Consider the following 10,150-nt stretch of genomic DNA (forward strand, 5'->3'; position numbering starts at 1 on the left):
TTCCAGCACATCCCAACGGCTCTTTATTTGCACCGCGGAGACGAGAAGAAACTCATTTGAACAAAAGCTCTGACTAAAGATTCAAGTATTTCTGAGTTTAATTTTCTAGACAGGAGCACAAAGTTAATGATTACTGAAATGTTACTGACCAACAGCAACACACTCCAGCTTGGGTCCAAACTGATAATGAGGTAATAAACGGAGCAGGGATTCAAACTACCTCAATGCTGAACTTTAAACAATTGCATGCCACATTTTGCGCGAGGGGACGCATTTGCACTACCGTGAAGCGGAAGAGAAGGAAGAGACCTGTAATCTGATCGTGCAATGATTGACAGCACTCGACATCTGACCAATCAGAGGGCTGCGCCTGCAGGCAGGCCCTTGCAGAGCTGCAGAAGGTGAGGAGATGTCGACATGTCGTCCAAAAGACATCACGAGTCAGGAGTGAGCAAGAGAAAGAAAAAGGCAAAACACGAGGAAACTCGGGCTTCACTTGAAGGTGGAATGTTGTTGAAATAAAACTTTGTGGCACAAACACCTAAGATGCCACTCGTTAGATAGAAATCTGTCTCCAGTCTTTGTCTAGACTGGAGACATTTTTTTTTTTCAGCAGCCCTGATGAACATTTAATGAAGGCCCTATGCATTCACCTCTGTTGAAATAATATGTTGGCTAAAGTTTTATATCAATTTGTGTTAAGAAGTTTTCGAATATTTTTAAGGAGGTAATGTCGCCATCTGTTGGTGAATTTAATTCACAACTGTCAGCTTTTGAGTAGGCATTACAGAAAAATATTGATTGAAATGAGCGTGTAGCCAGAGGAGGATTAAGGTAGTCATGGGCCCCTAGGCTATTTTTTCTCTGGGGCCCCCCTTATGCATCATGTGCTCCCAGAAAAAAGTAATTTTGTGCCATGTGTAACAGTGCACATGGCAGTAGCACTCTTTTACTATAACAGCCTTTTACTTTAGTGCTGAACGATCTTTGAAAATAACCTAATTGCGATTTTTTTCAAGGTTCTGTTCTCATGTATTTTTCAAATACACAAGCAATAAATCAGTCTGTTTCATAATAAACAATGTCAGATTTATTGAAAGCACAGGTTACAACAATAAAGAAAACAAATCTGTGGCTTTACATCTTTAACACGTCTACACACGTCTGTACACACCAGTGTTATGGGTCGTTCTCTCTGAATCCAATCACACGACACCAAACCGGGTTAAACTTTAGCCAAAACGAGGCGTAGTTTAATAGAAAAACACAGAAAAACTCCCACAGGGAACAAAAAAACCTTCCTCACAGGAAACTCAGAACTTCTTCACAAATAACTCAAAAATCACAGGGAGAAAAAAATGTCAGGGTTTGACACTTCCCCCCAGTTTGAGTTTCAGTTCTGTCCCTCCTGTTTCCCATCTGCCCTGATTGTGTCTGCACCTGTGTCTCGTCGTGTCTCGTTATCCCCTGTGCATATCTGGTCTTGTCATTCCTTTGTTGCCTGTCGGTCCGTACTGTTTGTTCCCTCCATGTTTCCCCTGGTTTTTTGGATTCCTGTTTCTGTTGAGTTTAGATCCTGCCAAGCAGTGCTTTTGTTTTTACCAGTTGTGGAATAAATCCTTTTGTTTTTGAGAACTCCTGCCTCCGGCCTCCCTCTCTCTCCTGCGTTTGGGTCCACACCTTGACCCCACACGTGACAACTAACAAACAAACCAAGAAAGCTAAGAGTTAACAAAACGAACCAGCAATGAACTGGCAGCCCCGCTGTTTAACCTCCTGATGAGCTGACGAGCTGCAGGTTCTGGCTCAAGGCTGATTTATGGTTCCGCGTTACACCAACGCAGAGCCTACGCCGTAGGGTTCACAGCGACGCGCACCCTGCGGCGTAGCTCTGCGTCGATTTAACGAGAAACCATAAATCAGGCTTCACAGCGCGACTCCACTGTCCGCCGGCGCGCGCCCGGCTCGTCACCACGCCGACTCCGCGCTCATATATTTAATAAATTTATAAAGCCCATATATTTATAAAGCCCCGCCTGGCCAAGCCCTAACGCTGAGGCCATGGTAGATTTAGGTTACACACTTGACTTGTAGGCTCTGCGTTGGTGTAACGCGGAACCATAAATCAGCCTTCAGATTGACAGGCGACAGCATTGAGACGGAAGAACGACAAATCAAATGAGCTGATTGGATAGAAGTGACCCACGGACCAATAGAGTTCACTTTTTTTATACCATTGTAATGTATTTACATTTCTAAAAAATAGTTTGACCAATCCCAGGGCCCCTCCACACGTGGGGCCCCCAGGCTGCAGCCTAGGGAAGCCTGTGCATTAATCCGCGCATGCGTGTAGCTGATGCATTTGTTGACAGAGGGAACTAAACTTGAATGTAAAGTTTGACATCAGTCAGGAGATGATGAACCTTCCGGAGCTGCCACCACAAACAACTTCTCTGGAGATGTCCTTTCTCCATGAAAATAATTTGCAGGAACTGTATCCAAATCTCTGGATTGCCCTCTGCATGGCAATAACTCTCCCTGTTACAGTTGCCTCTGCCGAGCGAAGCTTTTCAAAACTCAAGCTCATCAAGACATAGCTCCGCTCATCAATGGCACAAGAACGCTTATCATAAGCGTCAGAACATGTCCTTTATTACTGATTACTGACATGATTATTGATTTGATTTGTATCCACATTGATATCCACGTTGATACAATTCACAAGTTGAATTGAAACCAGTCAGAATCAGTGTGGATGACATCACAGGAGGGCGTGTCCAGCTCGGGTCCAAACCCACCTTGGTGCGAACCATCCCGGGTCTCTGGTCTCGGACGTGCTCCAGGGTCGCAGCGATGTCGATCTCTTTCACACCTGCAGGAAGATCAGGTTTGGATCAAGAGATACTTCTCACCAGGTTTAAAACACGTTTTCTATGATTACGTTCATGAAATTACAAGTAACAAACTGTCAGGGTTTGACACTTCCCCCCCAGTCTTTGAGTTTCTGTTTTGCCCTGCCTGTGTCCCATCTGCCCTGATTGTCTGTACCTGTGTCTCGTTGTGTCTCGTTATCCCGTCAGTATATCTGGTCTTGTCAGTCCCTTGTTCCCTGTCGGACCGTACTGTGCTTCCCTCCATGTATCCTGGTTTTGATCCCTGTTCCTGTGTGAGTTTCTTAGTTTTTTTGATCCTGCCAAGCAGCGCTTTGTTTTTGGATTTTTGCCTCTTGTTCCGGTTGGAATAAATCTTTGTTTTTTGAGAACTCCTGCCTCCGGCCTCCCTTTCTCTCCTGCATCTGGGTCCTCACCTCACCTGCCTGACACAAACAAACCCACGGCATCACTCACCTTTAGCCATGCGATTCAGAACCATGTCAATCAGGATGAAAGTCCCGGTCCGGCCTGTGCCGTCACTATGGAAACACAGGACAAAGCTGAGACGTGGACTGGGACGAGATGATGAATCAAATCTAGAGAAAAACTCAGATGGAATCAGAAGCTGATGTGGTCTGAGATGAGGAGGGGACGTGGTCTGGCCTGACACCAAGTAGCTGACTGTGGTACTACACCAGAGTCCATATCCATAGTTTTTGAAATTAAATTATATTTTTTAAATTAACTTAAAATGATTTCTTCTTTTGTACTAAAAAGCATTTAAAAAGCAGTTACTCTGTTCAAAGGGACAAAAATGTATAATTATGACCAATTTAAGTCAAAGGACCGGTTCCATAACACACCGACCTGAGATTAATGGGAACATTTACCTCCTAAAACTGAACATTTCTATGAGAAAACACATTTCTGGAAGATCTCCTTCTTCAGGTGTGGAGAGTTGAGGAGAAGCATCATCTCTGATGTTTCAGTTTTACCTGCAGTGAACGATGATGGGGCTCGATCCACCTCTGTAGCACTTATTCACCTTCCTGACCGGAAAACAGACACATATGAAAACATGATCCTCCAATGAGAAAATCGTTCCTGCTGCTGGGACTTTTGTTCATCTGAGAGATTACTTCTGATCTACACAACAAGCAGCAAGTGTAAATGGAGATGAGACAAAACAAGCAGATCAATGTCTTTGCAGAAGTTTAAATCCAGAAACAGACGTGTGCTGTAAAAATCTCATTTCTGTCTTTAACAAGGATTCATGTGTCTAAAAACATCTGAAAATCGCCATAATCCACGATAAAACTCATCTGATCATCATTTTAGAATTAGAAAAATACAAATCATGTGTTTATTTCAGAGAAGAATCGAAAAGGCTGCATCTCCCCTGAAGATGAACGCTGAGTAGCTGAACGAGAGCTGAAGATTATTTTCATTTTACAAAAAAAGCCATAAGAATAATTAGTAGAAAACAATATAGTCATCCTACAAATCCATTATTCCATCAGTTAAAACTGTTGAAATATCTTGAATTAGTGGAGCACAGAATTCTGCAAATTATGTGGAAAGCTCATAAGAAAAGTTTCCCAATCAATATACAGAAAAAAATTGAAAAAAGAGAAAATAAGTATAACTATATCTTTAAAAAAACTAAATTCAGGACAAAATTAATGGAACGTTGTGTTTCTGTAAAAGGTATCAGTTTATGGAACAATCTGGATACAGAAGCCAAAGAATGCAAATCAAACATTACATTTAAAAGAAAATCTACTTGAAACAGGTGAAAATTGTTGTTTTTTCCAGTGATGAGTCTTGTTTTAAGTGTAATGAGATTTTTTTTGACTAAAAATGAGACATTTTAACTAGAAATAAGACAAATATTCTTGTTAAGATTTTGAGTTTTTGCAGTGATCCATGTTACTTATCCTGTGAAGGACAGAATCATATTGATAAGTTCAGAAAAGTGTTTTTTATTGTTGTGTTTTGATGTATTTGATGTAAACCCAGTGGATATTTAAAGCTTACAGAAGGCTGCATTTAACTGCTGCTATGTCATTCCTGCAGTATTTCTGCAGCTGTTTTGGTCACTGCTATTATTTGTAATATATTATATTATTTGTAATCAGCACAAATGATCTGTCCCCATATGATAAAATCCACCATCCCCCCTGATTTATTTTTTACAACTCGAGTACTGATCATATTATACTTTTAGGCACTAAAAGTATAATAGTTTAGGCACAAAAGTTTCACGCGCTCTCGCAAAACTTATAAGTGAAGTTTTGCGAGAGCGCGTGAAACTTTTTAGTGAGTGCATAAACGTTTTACGTGCTCACGTAAACAACTTTACGTGCTCACTTAAAGGTTTTACGCGCACGCGTAAAAATCATTATTAAAAAAAAAAATCCGTGTCCCTTTTAGGGGCTCCGTATAAAACAGAGCAGATTTTTCTTTATTTTTTATCTCGTTAATTCAGAAAAACAGCAGATTTTTTTTTTCTCAAGTGAATGAAATAAGCTTCCTAAGACATGTAGCCTATATATTTTAGTCAATTAATCCAAACAAGAACCAGAAACCGGCTACCTTATCTGCAATGACACGAACAAAAATAACTTTTTTTAAGAGCAAGTTGTTTACTGGTAACAGTATTTGGTAACTAGATTTCGTGTGAGGAACAACATATAAATCACGTTTTTATTGCTTGATAAATGTGGTGATGCAGTGTCCAATTCTCACCAGCAGAGGGCGACCTCTCTACACAGGGGCAATGGAAGTCTCGCGGGATTACATCATGGGAACGAGAACACACACCTCAGTGTGAAGATGTGTGTGGCGTAACGAGGATAAGTAATGCTTATTTCTTGCTCTTTGCAGGTAAGAAGGGAGAGTTATAATCGTGTACTCTATGGGTGAATGTGTAATGTGTGAGTTAATGCTTAGATTTTATGTCGTATTGTTGATAAACGTAAACCTAACGGTCCGGAATCAGCCGGTAATATTTGTTGCCTAGCAACCACGTAAGGCGGGAAAGAGCTATGAGCCCGGACTGCTCGAATATAGTTATTATTCTTATTCTTATTATTTTATAATAATAATAATAATAATAATAATAATAATAATAATAATAATAATAATGATAAGGAGAAGGTAAAAGCAGTTGTGCTTCCCAGACTGAGATTACAGGTCGTGTTAAAACAGCTTCTGATTGAGTCTGAATGAATCAGCATCTTTCCAATATCAAAGGACCGCGGTTGAATTGGTTTGATATTGGATATTCGACATTCAAAGACATCCATTTAACTTGTGATAGGCCTACATACCACCGATTTTGGTCATATTGCTTGTGATGCGTTCATGGTCATCTAGACTATATATCACAAGAGAGTAATTATTATAAAATCATATTATGGGCTGATTTAATGTGGTTTAATGAATTCAACACCAAATGAATTCAACACCCATAAAACTTGTGATACATAACACCAATTGTTTTCAAACCACTTGTGATGCGTCAGCCCATATAATATATATGAAAATCGGTGTTATGTATCACAAGTTTTATGGGTGTTGAATTCATAAAACCACATTAAATCAGCCCATAATATGATTTTATAATAATTACTCTCTTGTGATATATAGTCTAGATGACCATGAACGCATCACAAGCAATATGACCAAAATCAGTGGTATGTATCACAAGTTAAATGGATGTCTTTGAATGTCGAATATCCAATATCCAATATCAAACCAATTCAACCGCGGTTTGAGTCTGAATGACTCAGCATCTTTCTAATATATCAAAGGTGGTTGCATAAATCCATGAGATGTTTAAGAAGAGGGTGGAAGTCTCGGTAAAATGATGCTGGGCGTCTAAGAGTTCATCCGACTACATGAAATGGTAACATATATATTGTAACGTATGATTGACCTAAAACAGGTCCAGCGACGTCCCGACCTGGACTGAGAGTCGTTTTCTCATTGTTCTGCTTGCAGTCCCACGTTATGGTCACATTACTTTAGCAGCTGTTTTTGAAAACTTTGATTTCACTTTGTGAACTTTTCTTCCGGCTTTATTTATTTATTTATTTAAAGGTTTAGTTATTATCAGGGACAATGCACATGAATAATACATTTAAACAAATGTAAAATGTGCCAGAATTAGCCAAAAAGGCTATTTTGCATCTGCTGTCCCTGGACTGGTGTAAAATAGTCAACCTAAAAGAAAAATTATTAAGATATAATCAATAAAACATTTCCAAATAAGAAGGCTACATCAGAATAAAGATTAAAAGGTAAGAAACTAAGCTAAAATACATACACACAGGTTAACATAAGCTCAACTACAGACAATTGCTACAAATGAAAACATAAACAACATGAAGCAGCAACAGTAACATCAACATTAATAATACAAGACACAGTAACACACTAACAGGCCAAAAACAAACAAGACAAAAGCACTAAACACAGAATAAAAAGCCATGCACAAAAAGCAACAGTGTAACTAGACAAACTAATAGGCAACATGACAGGCAGGGCAGCGAGCCAGGAAAATTAAGCACTAAAATTTCATGTTGACAGCCTTGGCCACTAATTAACCACTTTTTTAGATAAAATTTAAAAGAAGCATAATTTAATTGGTTTCTAATCTCAGTTGGTATGAAGTTCCACTCACAAGGAGCCCTGATTGAAAATGCAGACTGGCTAAAAGCACTTTTCCTAAACTGGACCACACAATCTCCTCTTTAACGACTTTTTGTTGATTTTTAAGGTTGTATTAAACATTTTGAATGTTCTGTCAGGAAAGTTGTCTACAGTCCTGTGGAGCCTAAACTTGAAGGAAGTTTCCAGCTGTAATCACAGCTGTAATTTCAGTTTCTGTCAGGTGGATTTTAGGACCCAAGTGCAGAACAACGAAGTTGGAGTTTTACAAATGTCTCTTGGCTGAATTATCCACGGGGAGGATTTTCAGAGCTGGAAGCAAGTAACAATCCTTGGAAGACTCGAGAAGACCCGATACTGATCGCCTGAGCTGTGGATCTCTGCAGCTCCTCCAGAGGACCATGAGCCTCTTGGGTGCTTCTCTAACTGCTGTTCTCCTGCCAGTTTAGGTGGACGGTCGTGTCTTGGTGGGTTTGTGGTTGTCCCGTACTCTGTTTTCAGGTGATGGATTCAGCAGCTCCAGGAGATTCTTTTTATCCTCTAAAGCTGCTTCAAACTTCTCCACAACCTCATCCCTGACCTGTCTGGTGTGTTCCTGGGTTTTCAAGACTCCGGGTGTTCACTAGTGTTCTCTAACAGGCAGTACTCGAGTTGTAAAAAGAAATCAGGGGGGATGGTGGATTTTATCATATGGGGACAGATAATTTGTGCTGATTACAAATAATATAATATATTACAAATAATAGCACTGACCAAAACAGCTGCAGAAATACTGCAGGAATGACATAGCAGCAGTTAAATGCAGCCTTCTTTAAGCTTTAAATATCCACTGGGCTTACATCAAATACATCAAAACACAACAATAAAAAACACTTTTCTGAACTTATCAATATGACTCTGTCCTTCACAGGATAAGTAAAATGGATCACTGCAAAAACTCTAAATCTTAAGAAGAATATTTGTCTTATTTCTAGTTAAAATGTCTCATTTTAGTAAAGAAATCTCATTACACTTAAAACAAGACTCATCACTGGAAAAAACAACAATTTTCACCTGTTTCAAGTAGATTTTCACTTAAAATAAGTAGAAAAATCTGCCAGTGGAACAAGATTTTTTTGATAAATCTTGTCCCACTGGCAGATTTTCCTACTTATTTCAGGTGAAAATTTACTTGAAACAGGTGAAAATTGTCAAATACTGTAAGTTATTTTTCTGGTGTTATTTTTCTGGTGATGACTCTAAATGTTGAAATAGAAGTAAAACCCCATTCATTGACTAAATGACATAAGGGATGGAAAGGTGGGATGGCAGTTTTACAGGGGGGATGATTTGGACCGTTTTTATTTCGGGGGGGGGGGGCGGGGGGTGATTTTGATCATTTTTATTTCAGGGGGGGATGCCATCCCCCCTCATCCAACCTCAACTCCAGTACTGCTAACAGGCCTCTGAGACCTTCACGGAGCAGTTGTATTTATACTGAGAACACATTTCACACAGGTGGACTCTTTTTACTAACGTGGTGACTTCTGAAGGCAGCTGCTCCCTGGATTTTTTTCTATCGGGGTATCAGAGTTCAGGGGTCTGAATCCAAATGAGGTCCAGTATCAGCAGATGTGCTGGTCACCTCAGCAGCAGCTTCTGTGTCTGTGGTTCCTCTCTGGTCCAAAAGGACCGGAGCCTCCGTCACCACATGTAAAATACCGGCTGCTCAGCTGAACAGTCCTGGCTCTGCCGTCTCCTGCAGCCGTCTCTGCTCTGGAGAATATCTGCAAGCAGCAAAACAAACCACTATAAGCTTAATCAGATTCTTTCCTGATGATTCTGTTCTTGTTCTTTCTCCCAGAATCCAAAACGTGGATGAAAATCATCAGCCGTCGTTGTCGATCCTGTTTTATCTGCTCCGTGATGTAATCTCGTCATCAGAGGTGTCAAGTAACGAAGTACAAATACTTCGTTACCTTACTTAAGTAGAAATTTTGGTTATCTATACTTCACTGGAGTAATTATTTTTCAGACGACTTTTTACTTTTACTCCTTACATTTTCACGCAATTATCTGTACTTTTTACTCCTTACATTTTAAAAACAGCCTCGTTACTCTATTTCATTTCGGCCTTTAAAAAAAAACTTTCCAGTTAAATTGCTCCGTCCGGATAGAGTGAATTTGGTTGTGGTTGTTTCAGATGTTCTTGTCCAGTTTTGTTCTTACATCCGTTCCCTCAGATTCCTGCAACTAAACTTGGATGTACATTCCAATAAAGGTTAGGATAAATGATAACATGAACATGAAGTTTGACTTTTTGCACCATTACAATACTTACAGACAACTAGTGATCATATCTCCTGCTCTCTGAAACACATGTTAATGCTCAATAGTACACATATATGCTTCTTTAATATATTTACATTATACTAAGATACATTCATTTTCAATGGCTTTTGTACTTAATGGCTTTTTTCCCCCTTACATTACTTTTACTTTTACTTTAAGTAGTTTTGAAACCAGTACTTTTATACTTTTACTTGAGTAAAAAACTTGAGTTGATACTTCAACTTCTACAGGAGTATTTTTAAACTCTAGTATCTATACTTCTACCTGAGTAA

This window comes from Cololabis saira, chromosome 24 (genome assembly GCF_033807715.1).
Source record: "Cololabis saira isolate AMF1-May2022 chromosome 24, fColSai1.1, whole genome shotgun sequence".
In the NCBI taxonomy this organism is placed as follows: Eukaryota; Metazoa; Chordata; class Actinopteri; order Beloniformes; family Belonidae; genus Cololabis; species Cololabis saira.